This window comes from Juglans regia, chromosome 16, assembly GCF_001411555.2.
Source record: "Juglans regia cultivar Chandler chromosome 16, Walnut 2.0, whole genome shotgun sequence".
NCBI lineage: Eukaryota > Viridiplantae > Streptophyta > Magnoliopsida > Fagales > Juglandaceae > Juglans > Juglans regia.
The window spans coordinates 4,117,618-4,130,708 of record NC_049916.1 but is presented as its reverse complement, the minus strand read 5'-3'; the positions used below and the strand labels follow the sequence as shown (position 1 = coordinate 4,130,708).

The window sequence follows — 13,091 nt, the reverse complement described above, 5'->3', positions numbered from 1 at the left end:
TCTTTGTGGATATAAAGTCTTTGAAAATTGTTTTTGGGTCAGCACTAAAGTTAAAATAGTCTTTGAATTGCCCAAGAAGTTGAATTGTTCATTATATTTTATATTGAGATTTAAAAAAGTTATAATGATAAGTTGAGATGAGTTTGGGATCCAAACTCACCCTATATATGATTGAAAAAGAAAATTCATTTTTATTGATAGTTGGCAAATATGGACTGCCAAATGGATCCTCCTTAGTAAGATCTATATTCTAGAGAGAGAGAAAAAGAGGTATGTCTGGACTATAAAATTAAATTTATAAATATGTAGAAAAATGATTTGTATAAATTTTAAATAGATAAATATCACGTAAATTTTTATAAAAAATTAGACCTCATTTTAAAAATGTAAAAAATTTTATTTTTTATTACTGAATTTTACTTTTTTATAAAATACTTGTTTATTAGATTTTTACCTAATATATATATATAATCATTCAAGTTGTAAATGTTGGGTTGATAAAAAGACTTTGTGAGAGCGTAACTTTTTTTTTATTTCTAAAGATATTATCTTTTTCTTCTATCTGATCCACGCCCAGGCCGTAACCACCGTGGACAAGTCAAATCTCTCTCTCTCTCACTCAAGTCTTGCTCACGAAGTTTCCTAATGCTTACAAAATAGAGAAGAAATGGCGGGCGGGCGGCAGGACCAAATATATAAAAGAGAGTGGTATATGTAATTAAAATTTTTTACTTAATTAGTCCGGATTCAATGATTCAATCTACTTGGTGAGCAAGGGAAAGGAAAAACTAATATATAAAGACCCCGCGTCTTCCACCTTTCTACTCTACTTCTATAGTCTTGAGATCGTTCTGGACATCGAAAATGGCTGACATGAGAAGGACATTGCGCCCAGCGATAGGGATTGACCTGGGAACGACTTACTCTTGTGTTGGAGTGTGGCAACATGGTAGAGTAGAGATAGTAGTTAATGATCAGGGAAATCGAACGACGCCGTCATGTGTCGCGTTCGCTGAGACACAACGCTTCGTCGGTGATGCCGCCAAGAACCAGGTCGCCATGAACCCCACCAACTCCATCTTTGGTAATTTCTCTCTTTCTTTCTTTCTTTCTTTCCCCACATTTTTTTTCTGTTTATCTTACGATGTTAGGTAGATCTTTATTTTGTCATTTTTTTTTTATACAAATGGATGGTGGGTTTCGAATCCAGAATTAGTAGTTCTAGTTAGTAAGAGATTAATATATTCAGGTTTAGGATTTTAGACTCGGATTATCAACATTAATTATTTCTTAACATTTAATGTGAAAATTAATCAATTTATTATTATTTTTTCGGTTACATATTAGAGGTTTATTAAATCGAACTTCCCTTCACTTGGTACCTTAAATCTTGAATGAATTAGCCCTCGTTGTTTAAGACGAGATATTTTAAATAGTAATAAAATTTTTGAGTTAAGATGAAATACAATATTTTATAAAAAAATTATGTGTTTAGATAGTGAGATTAGATGAAATAATTTTAATATTTTGAAGATTTGATAAAGTGGTAAGTCCCACCACTTATTGAAAAATATTTTTAATTATTGAGTGTAAAATATTATGAATATAATAAAACTAAGTAATATCTATTACTAATTTAAAAACTCATAAATATTTTGAGTATTTCTAAATATTAACTCATTTCTTTGTCAAATGAAATTATTTTAATTATGAACTATTCATTATACTATATTTTATAAAATTTAAAATATATTTTTCTAATTATATATTACAATAAAATAAAAAATTCTAATAGATAATTATATATATTAAAAATATGGTAGTTAGTAATACTGTAGTGGTACTGTAGTCGCAGACAAAATTTTGTAGCACAGATCAACTGTAGCGATGGCTGAAAAATCAGAGGTAGATAAAATTTTATATTCTGCCGTTTGGATCAGTAGATAAAAGATTAAAGTACAGCTCAAATGAAACAATTTGTATCTCATCTAGGCATACAAACCGGGCCTTAATCTTTGAGCAAGCTCGGAAGTGTAAACTCGAGAGTACAGACAAGTCTCTTGAAAAAGGTTTCACCGAAGGGAAAAAAGAAAAAAAATCTTTTGAGAGAGGCTTGCCCCCTGTATAGCATATGCTCAAGTGTTGTCTACTCACCTATCCCTTTTCCCTTATGATCTGGCAGATTCAAAACGGTTGATTGGTAGGAGATTCAGTGATCCCTTGGTTCAGAGTGATATTAACTTATGGCCATTCAAGGTCATTGAAGGTTCCAATGACCAGCCTATGATCAAGGTCAATTACATGGGTGAAAGGAGGATATTTTCTGCCGTGGAGATCTCATCGATGGTCCTTCTCAAGATGCGGATGACTGCCGAGTCTTACTTGGGCATGCCTGTAGAAAATGCAGTTGTTACTGTCCCCGCCTACTTCAATGATGCGCAGCGTAAGGCTACAATGGATGCTGGCCGCATTGCAGGCCTCAAAGTCATGCGGATTCTGAATGAACCAACAGCCGCCGCGATTGCTTATGGTATTGACAAGTTGGGTGGTAGCATTCGTAAGAGAAATGTGTTGATCTTTGACTTGGGCGGTGGTACGGCAGACGTCTCACTTCTTACCATTGAAGGAAGTGAATTTAAAGTGAAGGCTGTTGCCGGAGATACTCACCTTGGAGGTGAGGACTTTGACAACAGAATGGTTAGCCATTGTGTAGAAGTATTTAAAAGGAAGCACAAGAAAGACATAAGTGGAAACGCCAAAGCTATGAGAAGGTTGAGAACTGAATGCGAGAGAGCTAAGAGAGTTCTTTCTTCTGCACTTGATACTAATATTGCCGTGGATGCACTGTATGAGGGTATTGATTTCAGCTTAAATATCACTCGTTCCAAATTTTCAGAACTCAATATGGATTTCTTCAAGACGTCTGTTAAGCTTGTGGAAAAATGTTTGGCTGATGCTAAGATGGACAAGAGAAGTGTTCATGATGTTGTTCTTACGGGTGGTTCTTCCAGAATACCAAAGGTCCAGCAGCTGTTGCAGGAATTCTTTGACGGCATGGAGCTGAAAAGGAGCCTGAACCCGGATGAAGCCGTGGCTTATGGAGCCTCTGTTCAAGCTGCAATCATGGCTGGTACTGGTAATGAGAGAGTTCAAGACATTGTGCTCGTAGATGTCATTCCTTTGTCCTTTGGGGTGGAGACTAGAAATTGTACAATGTCCGTTGTTATTCCAAGGAATACTACCAGTCCCACCAAGATGACACGAAACTACACAACCGTCGAGGACAACCAAACTAGTATTTTGTTCTCTATTTACGAGGGTGAAAGAAAAAGCGCTAAGGATAATTATTGGTTGGGAAAATTTAGGCTTTCTGGCATTCCGGCTGCACCTAGGGGTAAGATTACGGTCGTTGTCTCCTTTAATATTGACATCAATGGCATCTTGAAGGTTTCTGCTAGGGAGAGCACCACTGGCGTGAGCCAAAAGATCACCATCACCAATGACAAGGCGAGACTGCCCAAAGAAGAGATTAATAGGATGATCAAAGATGCAGAGAATTTCAAGGTTGAAGATGAAAAGTTCAAAGAGAAGGCCAAGGCTAAGGGAGCTTTGGAGGATTATGCCTACGACCTGAAAAGTATTGTCAAAGATAAGGAGATTCGTGCCAAGCTTGAGCCCGAAAGTAAGAAGAAGATTGAAGATGCCATTCGCCAGGTGACTCAATGGTTAGAAGGTGTAAAGAGTGTCTCGGCAAATGAGTACAAGGAAAAGCTGAAAGTGACTAAAAAAGTCTGCGATCCCATCATTGTGAAGATCAAACAACATAAGCAATAAAGCAGCTCCTCTCGAAGATAGAGCTGACTGTTATGAATGCTAAGAGTCGGTCAAATTGAACTCACTGCTAGTTGCAACGATGTTACCACTTTGTTTGTCCAACCTTTTATTTGTCCAGTTTTATTGCTGGTATGTTTAAGTACTCTGCACTGTTTGGTATAGTTTGGAACGTTTAAAATTTATGCATGGTTTGTAATTTCTGGTTCTAGTTATTGTTGTTGATTTTTGAGGTGTTGATCTTGTGATGCAATGTTGGATTGATGTGAAAAGTGGTCGGATATTGCTGCCTTTTTTCTTTATTTTTTTTTTCATTTTTTATTTTGGAATGCGTTAGTTACTTCATGGCTTGCTGAATCTTGGAAGGTACATTCTGGTTGTGATGCAAATGACAGTTACTTCATGCCTTGCTGAATTATTTTTATTTTGCTGAATCATTTGCTGAATCATACCCTAAAAATATTACAAGAAGAGATAGACCAAGAAAGATTGACTCCTAGTCAAAATTTGGCATTTTCCTTTTTCACTGGCCAAAAAATTTTTCTGCATAAAAAGTTATTATTTTTGCTTATAATAATGAATCATGTCATAACAATTGGCTGATTTTGTTTCTAATAAATAAATCATTATCTTTTAAAATAGTCAAATGGGAAATCTTACTAGTTATTTTGAAAACAAGACTGGGTGTTTTTTTTAGAATGGGTCCATTAATTAGCTTTTTAAAAAAATATATTAAAAAAAAAACAAAAAATAAAAATTTTTGGAGCTCTTTCAAGTGCATCCTTCTATATCAAATATTTCATCTATATTGTATTCCTAATCAATTAATCCAAAAATCAATAATTAGGAGATGTTATGTTTTATAGTGGAAAAATATGACCGTTATTAAAATATATTAGTTGAAAGAATATGACCATTGTAAAAAAAAAAAAAAACCATTAGAAAATTATATCTGTTGAAATAATATGATCATTAGAAAATTAGTGTGTACTTTTTTAATAACGAATAAATATTCAAATTATAATTAAAACTAAAATAAATGAAAAGGTCAAAATCAGTATTTTAATATAATATTGATAGAGTTGGAGAGTTTATTGTTTGATATTGTTAAAAAGTGACTAACTAAATTTATAAAAATAAATTTCTTAGTCAAGTTTTGGCCAAACTTGGGTTATGCCACTACTAATGCTCGATCTAAGGCCCCTCAAAGAGCAAGGTCCCCAAAAATTATAAAAGCTTTAGGGCTTAATTGGATAGTGTGATGATATGAGATAAGATGATTTTATATGAGTTGAATAAAATATTATTAGAATATTATTATTATTTTAGAATTTGAAAATTTTAAATTGTTTATTATATTTTGTATGAAAATTTGAAAAAATCGTAATTATGATATGAGATGGGATGTGAGTTTTTTTTGTATCCAAATCTAAAATAAGATTTAAAATTGGATAAATGTTATAAGTTTATTACATTGATAATGATAGGAAGTCAGTGTATCGATGAGAGAGAAAACAAACTACATTTCTTTCAAAAAAATAAATTATATTAGGTGATGTCATATTATAATATAAATGTCTCATTTTAAAATTTTGTCTTAGGTCCGTTTTAAATATACAAAATCATCTCATCTTATCTTATCTTATTATTATAATTTTTTTAAACTTCTACATAAAATATAATAAACAATATAAAATTTTCATATTTCAAAATAAAAATTATTTTAAGAATTGAAGTAATAATATTATTGAATGATTAGAACTACTTCCATATTTCTTTTTTAGTTTCTATTCATATAATGTTTGTGAATCCATATGACTTTTTCTTCCATTCCTTTCTTTTTCAAAACCATTCCAATTTTTCCCTTTTTTTTTTCTTGATTGAATCTATTTATTCATTTAATATTCACTTTATTCATTGAATAAATATTTCATTCACAATTACAAACGAAAGGGGAGGACCCAATAAACAATATAAAATTTTCATATTTCAAAATAAATATTATTATAAGAATTGAAGTAATCATATTATTGAATGATTAGAACTACTTCCATATTTCTTTTTTAGTTTCTATTCATATAATGTTTGTGAATCCATATGACTTTTTCTTCCATTCCTTTCTTTTTCAAAACCATTCCAATTTTTCCCTTTTTTTTTTCTTAATAGAATCTATTTATTCATTTAATATTCACTTTATTCATTTAATAAATATTTCATTCACAATTACAAACGAAAAGGGAGGACCCATGATTCTATTTTATCATCAATCTAATCACCGTTTATTTTTATTTTTTATTTTTTATCAATGAATAGATCCTTTTACTTGTATGACTTAGATGTCTTGTATTTTTTGAAAAAGTGATTCTATTGATGAGATTTGATAAGAAATTATATTTTAATAATATTTTATTTTATTTTTAATAAAATATTTATCTCATCTCATTTGAACTGTAATTAAGTAAAATCTTAGACATCAATTTAATGAATTCATATTGAGTTGTCCTTGCCTCTTATTTAGAGGTGTAACCGGTCCGGTCCGGTTCGGTTTTGGATAAAATCTAAGACCAAACCAGTATGTACCGGTTTTATATTTTTCAAAATCGATTACGCACCGGTTACCCTCCTAAACCGGTACTTTCGGTTTTACCGGTTTCCTGTCCGGTCCGGTACAGTTTTTCGATTTTTTTAAGACTATTAGTATAGTTATAAGTTATATATTAGTATTAGTTATAAATTATATATTTAATATTAGTATTAATTATAAACTTTTAATAAAAACTTTTAGTATTAATTATAAGTATAACTATAGTCCATAGTCTATATTAGACTATTAGTATTATTTATAAACTTATATATTGTATTAACATTTAATGTAATAATTTATAAATTATAATATGAAATTATTTCATATATGAATATATATATATATGAAATTATAAATTAACATTTAATGTATAAATTTATAATTATACATTATATATAAAACTTATATATATTAATATTTAATATATATATATAATATTTTGTATAAAACTTATATATAAAAATATTTTTTTTATATATTTTTTTTTATCAACCGGTCCGGTTCGGTCCGGTCCGGTTCAAAAAATCCCTAAACCAGAACCGGACCGGAGTTGGCCGGTTTTCACATTCTAAGAACCGGTTCCGGACCGGACCGGTTCAAAACTGGTAAAACCGATCCGGTCCGGACCGGAAACCGGACACTCTTTATGAAAATAGAAGTAATAAATATAGCAACAAATAAAAATCAGAAAATAAAATTTATTGGATTTGGTTACAAGAAAAAGTAGAAAAATACATGAGTTAAAGCATCTACATCCCATGCCCCAAAGCACAACTTTTCCTATAATTTGAGGTTTATTTTAGAGTTTTGATCAAAATACTACCTACATCCCAATCCTTATTTTAGGAAAAAAGTTTAGGGAATGAACAGTAGTTTCCCAAATATAGGGAATCACTATTCATCCTCTAAATCATTTTTATCAATATTTTATTCTAATACATAAAATAAATTTTTCTTCCAATCATCTATATTTTCTCTCATATTCATATTTGTTATAGTTTTAAATAATAATTTTAAAAATAATTTAATTAATTTCAAAATTATAAAAAATTTAATTTTAAAAATATTATCATATCGACAAAAAAATAATTTAAATTTTTGTTTAAAATATTCACTAGAGTAATAGTTTAAAATATAAGAAAAAATATTGAGTAGTTAAGTTTGTAAATGAAGATATATAAGGAAATGAGATATAAGTAATAAAGAAATAATAGAAAAATATTATTTTAATAAAATAGAGATTTGAGGGAATGAGATATATGAGGTTTTTGAAATATGAGTAAAATTTTGGAAAAAATTTTAGAAAATTTACTTTTTAGTTAAATTATAGGAAATTTTATGGAGAATGAGATATGAATGCTCTTAAGGGGACAGTACCCCGAACAAAGCAAGAGAAACTAGGGGCATAAGCCCAATCCTCCTCGCAACAATGAATCAATTCGTCAAGAAAAAAAGTAAAAGAGACAAAGGAAAAGGACGAGGATAACAACATGATCATCGGGTGCTAAAGTATGTTTCGAAGTCATTGGATTTGGATATTTAAGTGCTAGGAAGTAGTTGAAATATCAAAAATTTTAACAAAAGATTGAGCTAGAGTTTGATTTGTTAACAGTAGGGGTGGGCGGTGGGCCACCCCATTTGCCCTCTGTTTGGCCTCCCTAGACGGCCAAGGGCACCTGCACACAAACACTCGGTGTGCAGATGGACCTCTGAACATATCTAGGTGTCGGGGGATGGGTTGGGCACAAGCTTGCCTAGAGTTTCCCTCGTTCGCCCGACCTAAATTATATACATATATATATAAATTGTTTTTAATGAACATCATCGTTTTATTTATTTATTTTGTTCTTAACAAAATGAAGTCATTTGACATTATGTTTTGTTTTAAAAACCCCCTTTCTTGGTCTGTCTCTCTCCTCTCTCAGTTTCTCTTCGTCTATTTCACCACACAGTTGTTGTTGTCCCTAGTCCCAAGTATCTCTCTTTGTTGAAGCATTATCTGATAAGGCAGTGAAAGAATTTGATAAAGATAAAGCCCAACAACAACCAAATAGAGGTCAAGTTGATAAGGACAAAGTTCAACAACCAAATAAAGATAGAGCTTCCTAATCTTTATGTGATTGTATTTGTGTATATTTTGATACCCTGTATTATACTCTATAAATATAATACAAAAATACTCTCTCTCGATCAAGGAGAGTTTTTCCAAACAATTCACTTTATTTAAGTGTTCTGTTTTGGTACAAGAGCCCTCATAGACTCGCAGTATCTTCTACTATGACCTCATCTGATTCATCTTCTTCAATCTCTCCTCCCCCACCTTAGCCAATATCCTTGCATTCTTCCCCTGTCACTCTCTCCCACCTTGTTACCATCAAACTCATAAAAGACAACTTCCTATTATGGAAAGTTAAGATAATTCCATTCTTCTGTGGTCAACAACTCTTTGGCTTCATTGATGGCGCTATATCTACCCCTGCACCTTTACTACCCAATTCCCTCCCCAACTCTGCCTACCATACGTGGTGTCAACAAGACCAACTCATTCTTGACACCATTCTCTCCTCCTTATTTGAAAATATTCTAACTCAAGTACACAGTTATAATACTTCCCATGCCTTCTGGACTGCTCTTGAAATTTTTTTTACATCACATTCCCATGCTCGTATTGTCCACTCTCATTTACAACTTGCCACAACCAAGAAATGAGGTCTTTCCATGGTTGATTATTTTCAATAAATCAAAATTTGCTTACCTTCTCACTCCTACTAGACAACCTCTTTAAGAGCATGAGGTTTTCTCATATCTTCTTGCAAGTCTTGGTCCTGACTATGATCCTTTTGTCACCTCTGCTACAACTAGAGTTGATCCATTATCCATAGATGAGATTTATGGTCACCTCCTTAGCTATGAACTTTGTCTAGAACAACATTCTTCTCCAGTGGACTTTTCTCAACCCTCTGCCAATATTGCTGCTTGTTCTGGTATGCCTCCTCACCAAGGACCATAGTCTTCTTCTCGATTCACCTCCTACTCTAGAGGGAGAGGACATGGGCATGGTCGATGCTCCTAGAACTCTAGCGGGCCATCCTCTGGTGGAAAGCCCACCTGTCAAGTCTACCATCACCTAGGCTAACTATACTTTGTTGCTATCACATGTTTGATCTCGCATATCGAGCTGACAATACTGCAAATCCAACTGCTCTCCGGGCAACTTCTCAGCCATCTCAGGACTAAGGGTGTAATCGATCTGGTCCGGTCTAGTCCGAGGGAGGTCATGGACCGAAATTTTCTATCCATTTTTTCTGCTGGACTGGACCATTAGCTATTTGTCTGGTCGGTACAATTCGGTCCATGAATATTTTTTTCCTCTTTTTATTTTTTTTTTTACAAAAAAATTAATACAAAAAATTCATCAAATTAGTAAAATTAAAATTAAGTGATCTTTTCAACATTTTTTATATGGTTAAAAAATATTAAATAATTTCATTTTATATAAGATCAATCCTAATCCCTTGGATGAAAATTACATAATTAATTTATACAACTAATATATATAATAATATTATATATATATATATATACACATTCAGTTAGTCTCGGTCTGGTTTGGTCTTGACCAAACCATTCATTTTGTTTGGATATTAAAATTAAATATTAAACATATAATATATTTAAAATATTAAATAATATATATAGATATATAATATTTGTTTGGATATCTATTTTACTCTATAAATCTAATACAAAAATAATCTCTCTTGATCAAGGAGAGTTTTGCAAACAATACACTTTATTTAAGTGTTACATTACTCTCTCCCTAGATTCTCGTCGTGGGTGGATGGCCCTTGGTGCTAATTCACCCCCTCGATATCCAAACGGGGCACCTACCCACGGGGCGAGACTAGGGCACAGGGACCCAACTCTCCACCTTGTCCATCCTTGGGCGGAGTCGGTAGCCACTGTCTTTGAGGTGCAGGTATCCTTCTTAATTAACGTTGATGAGGAAATGTTGCAAAAGGGAAAAAACTCCAGTGTAAAGAGGAGAACATATCGCTAACCTCTTTACAAAACTGATTGTTTCTACTCGGTTTCACTTCTTGTGTTCCAAGCTCAACCTACATGCTGTAGCCTATACCGTTGACCTTGAGGGGAGCTGTTGAAGCATTATCTGATAAGGTAGTGCAAGTATCTGATAAGGATAAAGCCCAGCAACAACCATATATAGGTTAAGCTATAAGGACAAGGTCAACAACAACCAAATAGAGATAGAGCTTCCTAATCTTTACTTGATTGTATTTGTGTATATTTGGATGTTTATGAATATTTTGTATTCTATTCTATAAATATAATACAAAAATACTCTCTCTCAAACAAGGAGAATTTTCCAAAAAATATATTTTATTTAATTGTTATGTTACTCTCTCCTTAGAAACTCGTCGTGGGCAATGGATGGACGGTCTTGGGTGTCAATTCGCCCCCTAGCATCCAAAAGGGGTCACCTACCCACGGGAGGGCGAGACTAGGCTCCACAGACCCAACTCTCCAACCTGCCCAAGGAGCCGGCAGCCACCATCTTTGAGGTGCGGATATCACTCATAATTAATATTGACGAGGAAATGCTGTAAAAAAGTAAAAACTCTTAAGATTTTTTTTTTCTTAGTATTTTTGTATGTCCCTTTAGCGGTACCAAAATTCTAGAGCCATGCCATACAAACTCTTTAACATGCAAACTTGGAAAAAGCGTTTCGACGTCTTTCCTTTTCAAATCACTCTATAATTACTTATTAAAACTGAATTTTCCCTCCAGTTTCTTCTCCTAATCTTTTATATATTGAGCAGAACTTGAATTTTTACACAACTTTCTATTAAAATATTATTACTTTTTAAAGTTAAATCCATTAAAATAAAATAATATTTTAATATTATTGAATTGTGTAAAAGTTGTATTGGGGTCTTTTGTTTTTTTGTAATCATTCTTTTATTTTTCTTGTAGCCAACCCAACGTGTAGGCAGGCCGCAGCCAATGTTGAGAAGTCAAATGTCTTATCTCTTATGGATCATTTAACTAATTAATTGGTAATCTGTATGTGTGAGCAAAGGATTGTTTCGAAATTTCCCAACACTCATAAAATGGAAAGGAATGGCGTCACCATATATATAAATATATATATATATATATATATATAATATTCAGCTGCCACCTCAGGTTGATTAATCACCATCAATTCAGCTGCAATTTGAGGGTGGCAATTGTCTCTAGAAATCGACAGGTGAGAATGAAAAACCACTGGACGACCGCTGAACAGTCACCTTTTCAAACTTCAATTTTAATTGTTTTAATTTGGACGGTGCTACGTCCAACCCTCCTAACTCCTACTGATAGCTATTCTTAGCTATAATTAATTATTTTTATATATTTTTTAATACTTTTAAATATTTAAAAAAGTTAAAAAAATCACAATTTTATTAAAAAATATTTTATTAATCATTAAATAAAAATAAAAATAAAAAATAAAAAATTTCAACAATAATATCGAGTAATAAGAATTAATTGTGAGAATATCATTTTTATTTTAATTTTAATTTTTAGAATGTGAAATCTACAGTTCGGTGGGTGTGCATTTATAATTCAAAAAAGCTAAGTGAATTTCACATAATTATGTTTTGATTCAAGTTAATTTGTTTTTTGTTTTTGTTTTTTTTTGTTCTCTCGTGCAGCATTAATGTTATAAGTAAAAAAGCACCAAAGGAGGAGAATCTGGCGACCTGTAAAGAAGATTTGGTTTAAGGAATTGGGATCTAAACTGCTACTGGTGGAATTCAAAGATCAAAGGGAGAAGGCCAGAGTACTGCAACGTGAGGGACCATCGTCTTTTGATAGGAATCTGGTATTGATGCAAAATTTTGAAGGAGATTTACAGGCCAACAAAATAAAGATGGTATATGCAGTTTTCTGAATCAGACTATATGACCTTCCATTGGGTGCAATGAATGAGAGGGTGGTGAGAATGATTGGTGCGAATATTGGTACGGTGGAGGAGATTAATATAGAGAAGGATGAAGTAGCATGGGGCAGTTCGTCAGAATGAGACCATTTGATTGGTTTGCTGTGAAAGCTGTAGGAGAAATAATATTAGCTTCAAGGGATTTTTGAAATAGATCACAACTTTCGGCAAGAGGGACCAAGTCATGGAAGGAGGGCAGCGGCATGAGGGCCATTTGCGTGAAGGAGAAACCAGCAAACTCGGCGCCGAGAGTACGAAGAAACCAATGTGACTTGTCGACTTCATCAACTGAGCGTCCAATGGCCATTAACTGGTCACAGAGACCTTTGAAAACACGAGCAAACTCAGCAACTGATCGATTGCCTTTTTTCATGACCTGAAGTTCATCTTTCAGACGTAGTTCATAGGTTTTGAATCCATGGCTGAATGCACGTTCGAGTGCAACCCAGACATCCCGAGAGGTTGCGTGACCAACAACGGCAGCCATGACTTGTTCAGACAGAGACGATAGCAACAGGCTGAGAATTCTCTAGTCTTTGAGTTTCCATTCAAGAAACCTGGGGTTGGGCATGGAGGTGCCATCGGTGGTGTTAGGCAAAGTTTCAGATGGTTTGGTGAGGGTACCATCAACGAAACCGAGACAATCCTAATACTGAAGCAGGGGCATA

At 33.0% G+C, this 13,091-nt stretch overlaps 1 non-coding gene and 1 pseudogene across 1 annotated transcript; both read left to right on the top strand.

The window, feature by feature from the left end:
* The first annotated feature begins 732 nt into the window (after window positions 1–732).
* LOC108992170 lies at window positions 733–4,111 on the top strand (annotated as a pseudogene).
* Window positions 4,112–9,192: 5,081 nt separating this feature from the next.
* Window positions 9,193–9,330, top strand: LOC118344958. The gene has a single exon (XR_004798685.1). It is a non-coding gene; the product is annotated as a small nucleolar RNA Z247 (small nucleolar RNA).
* Window positions 9,331–13,091: the final 3,761 nt, after the last annotated feature.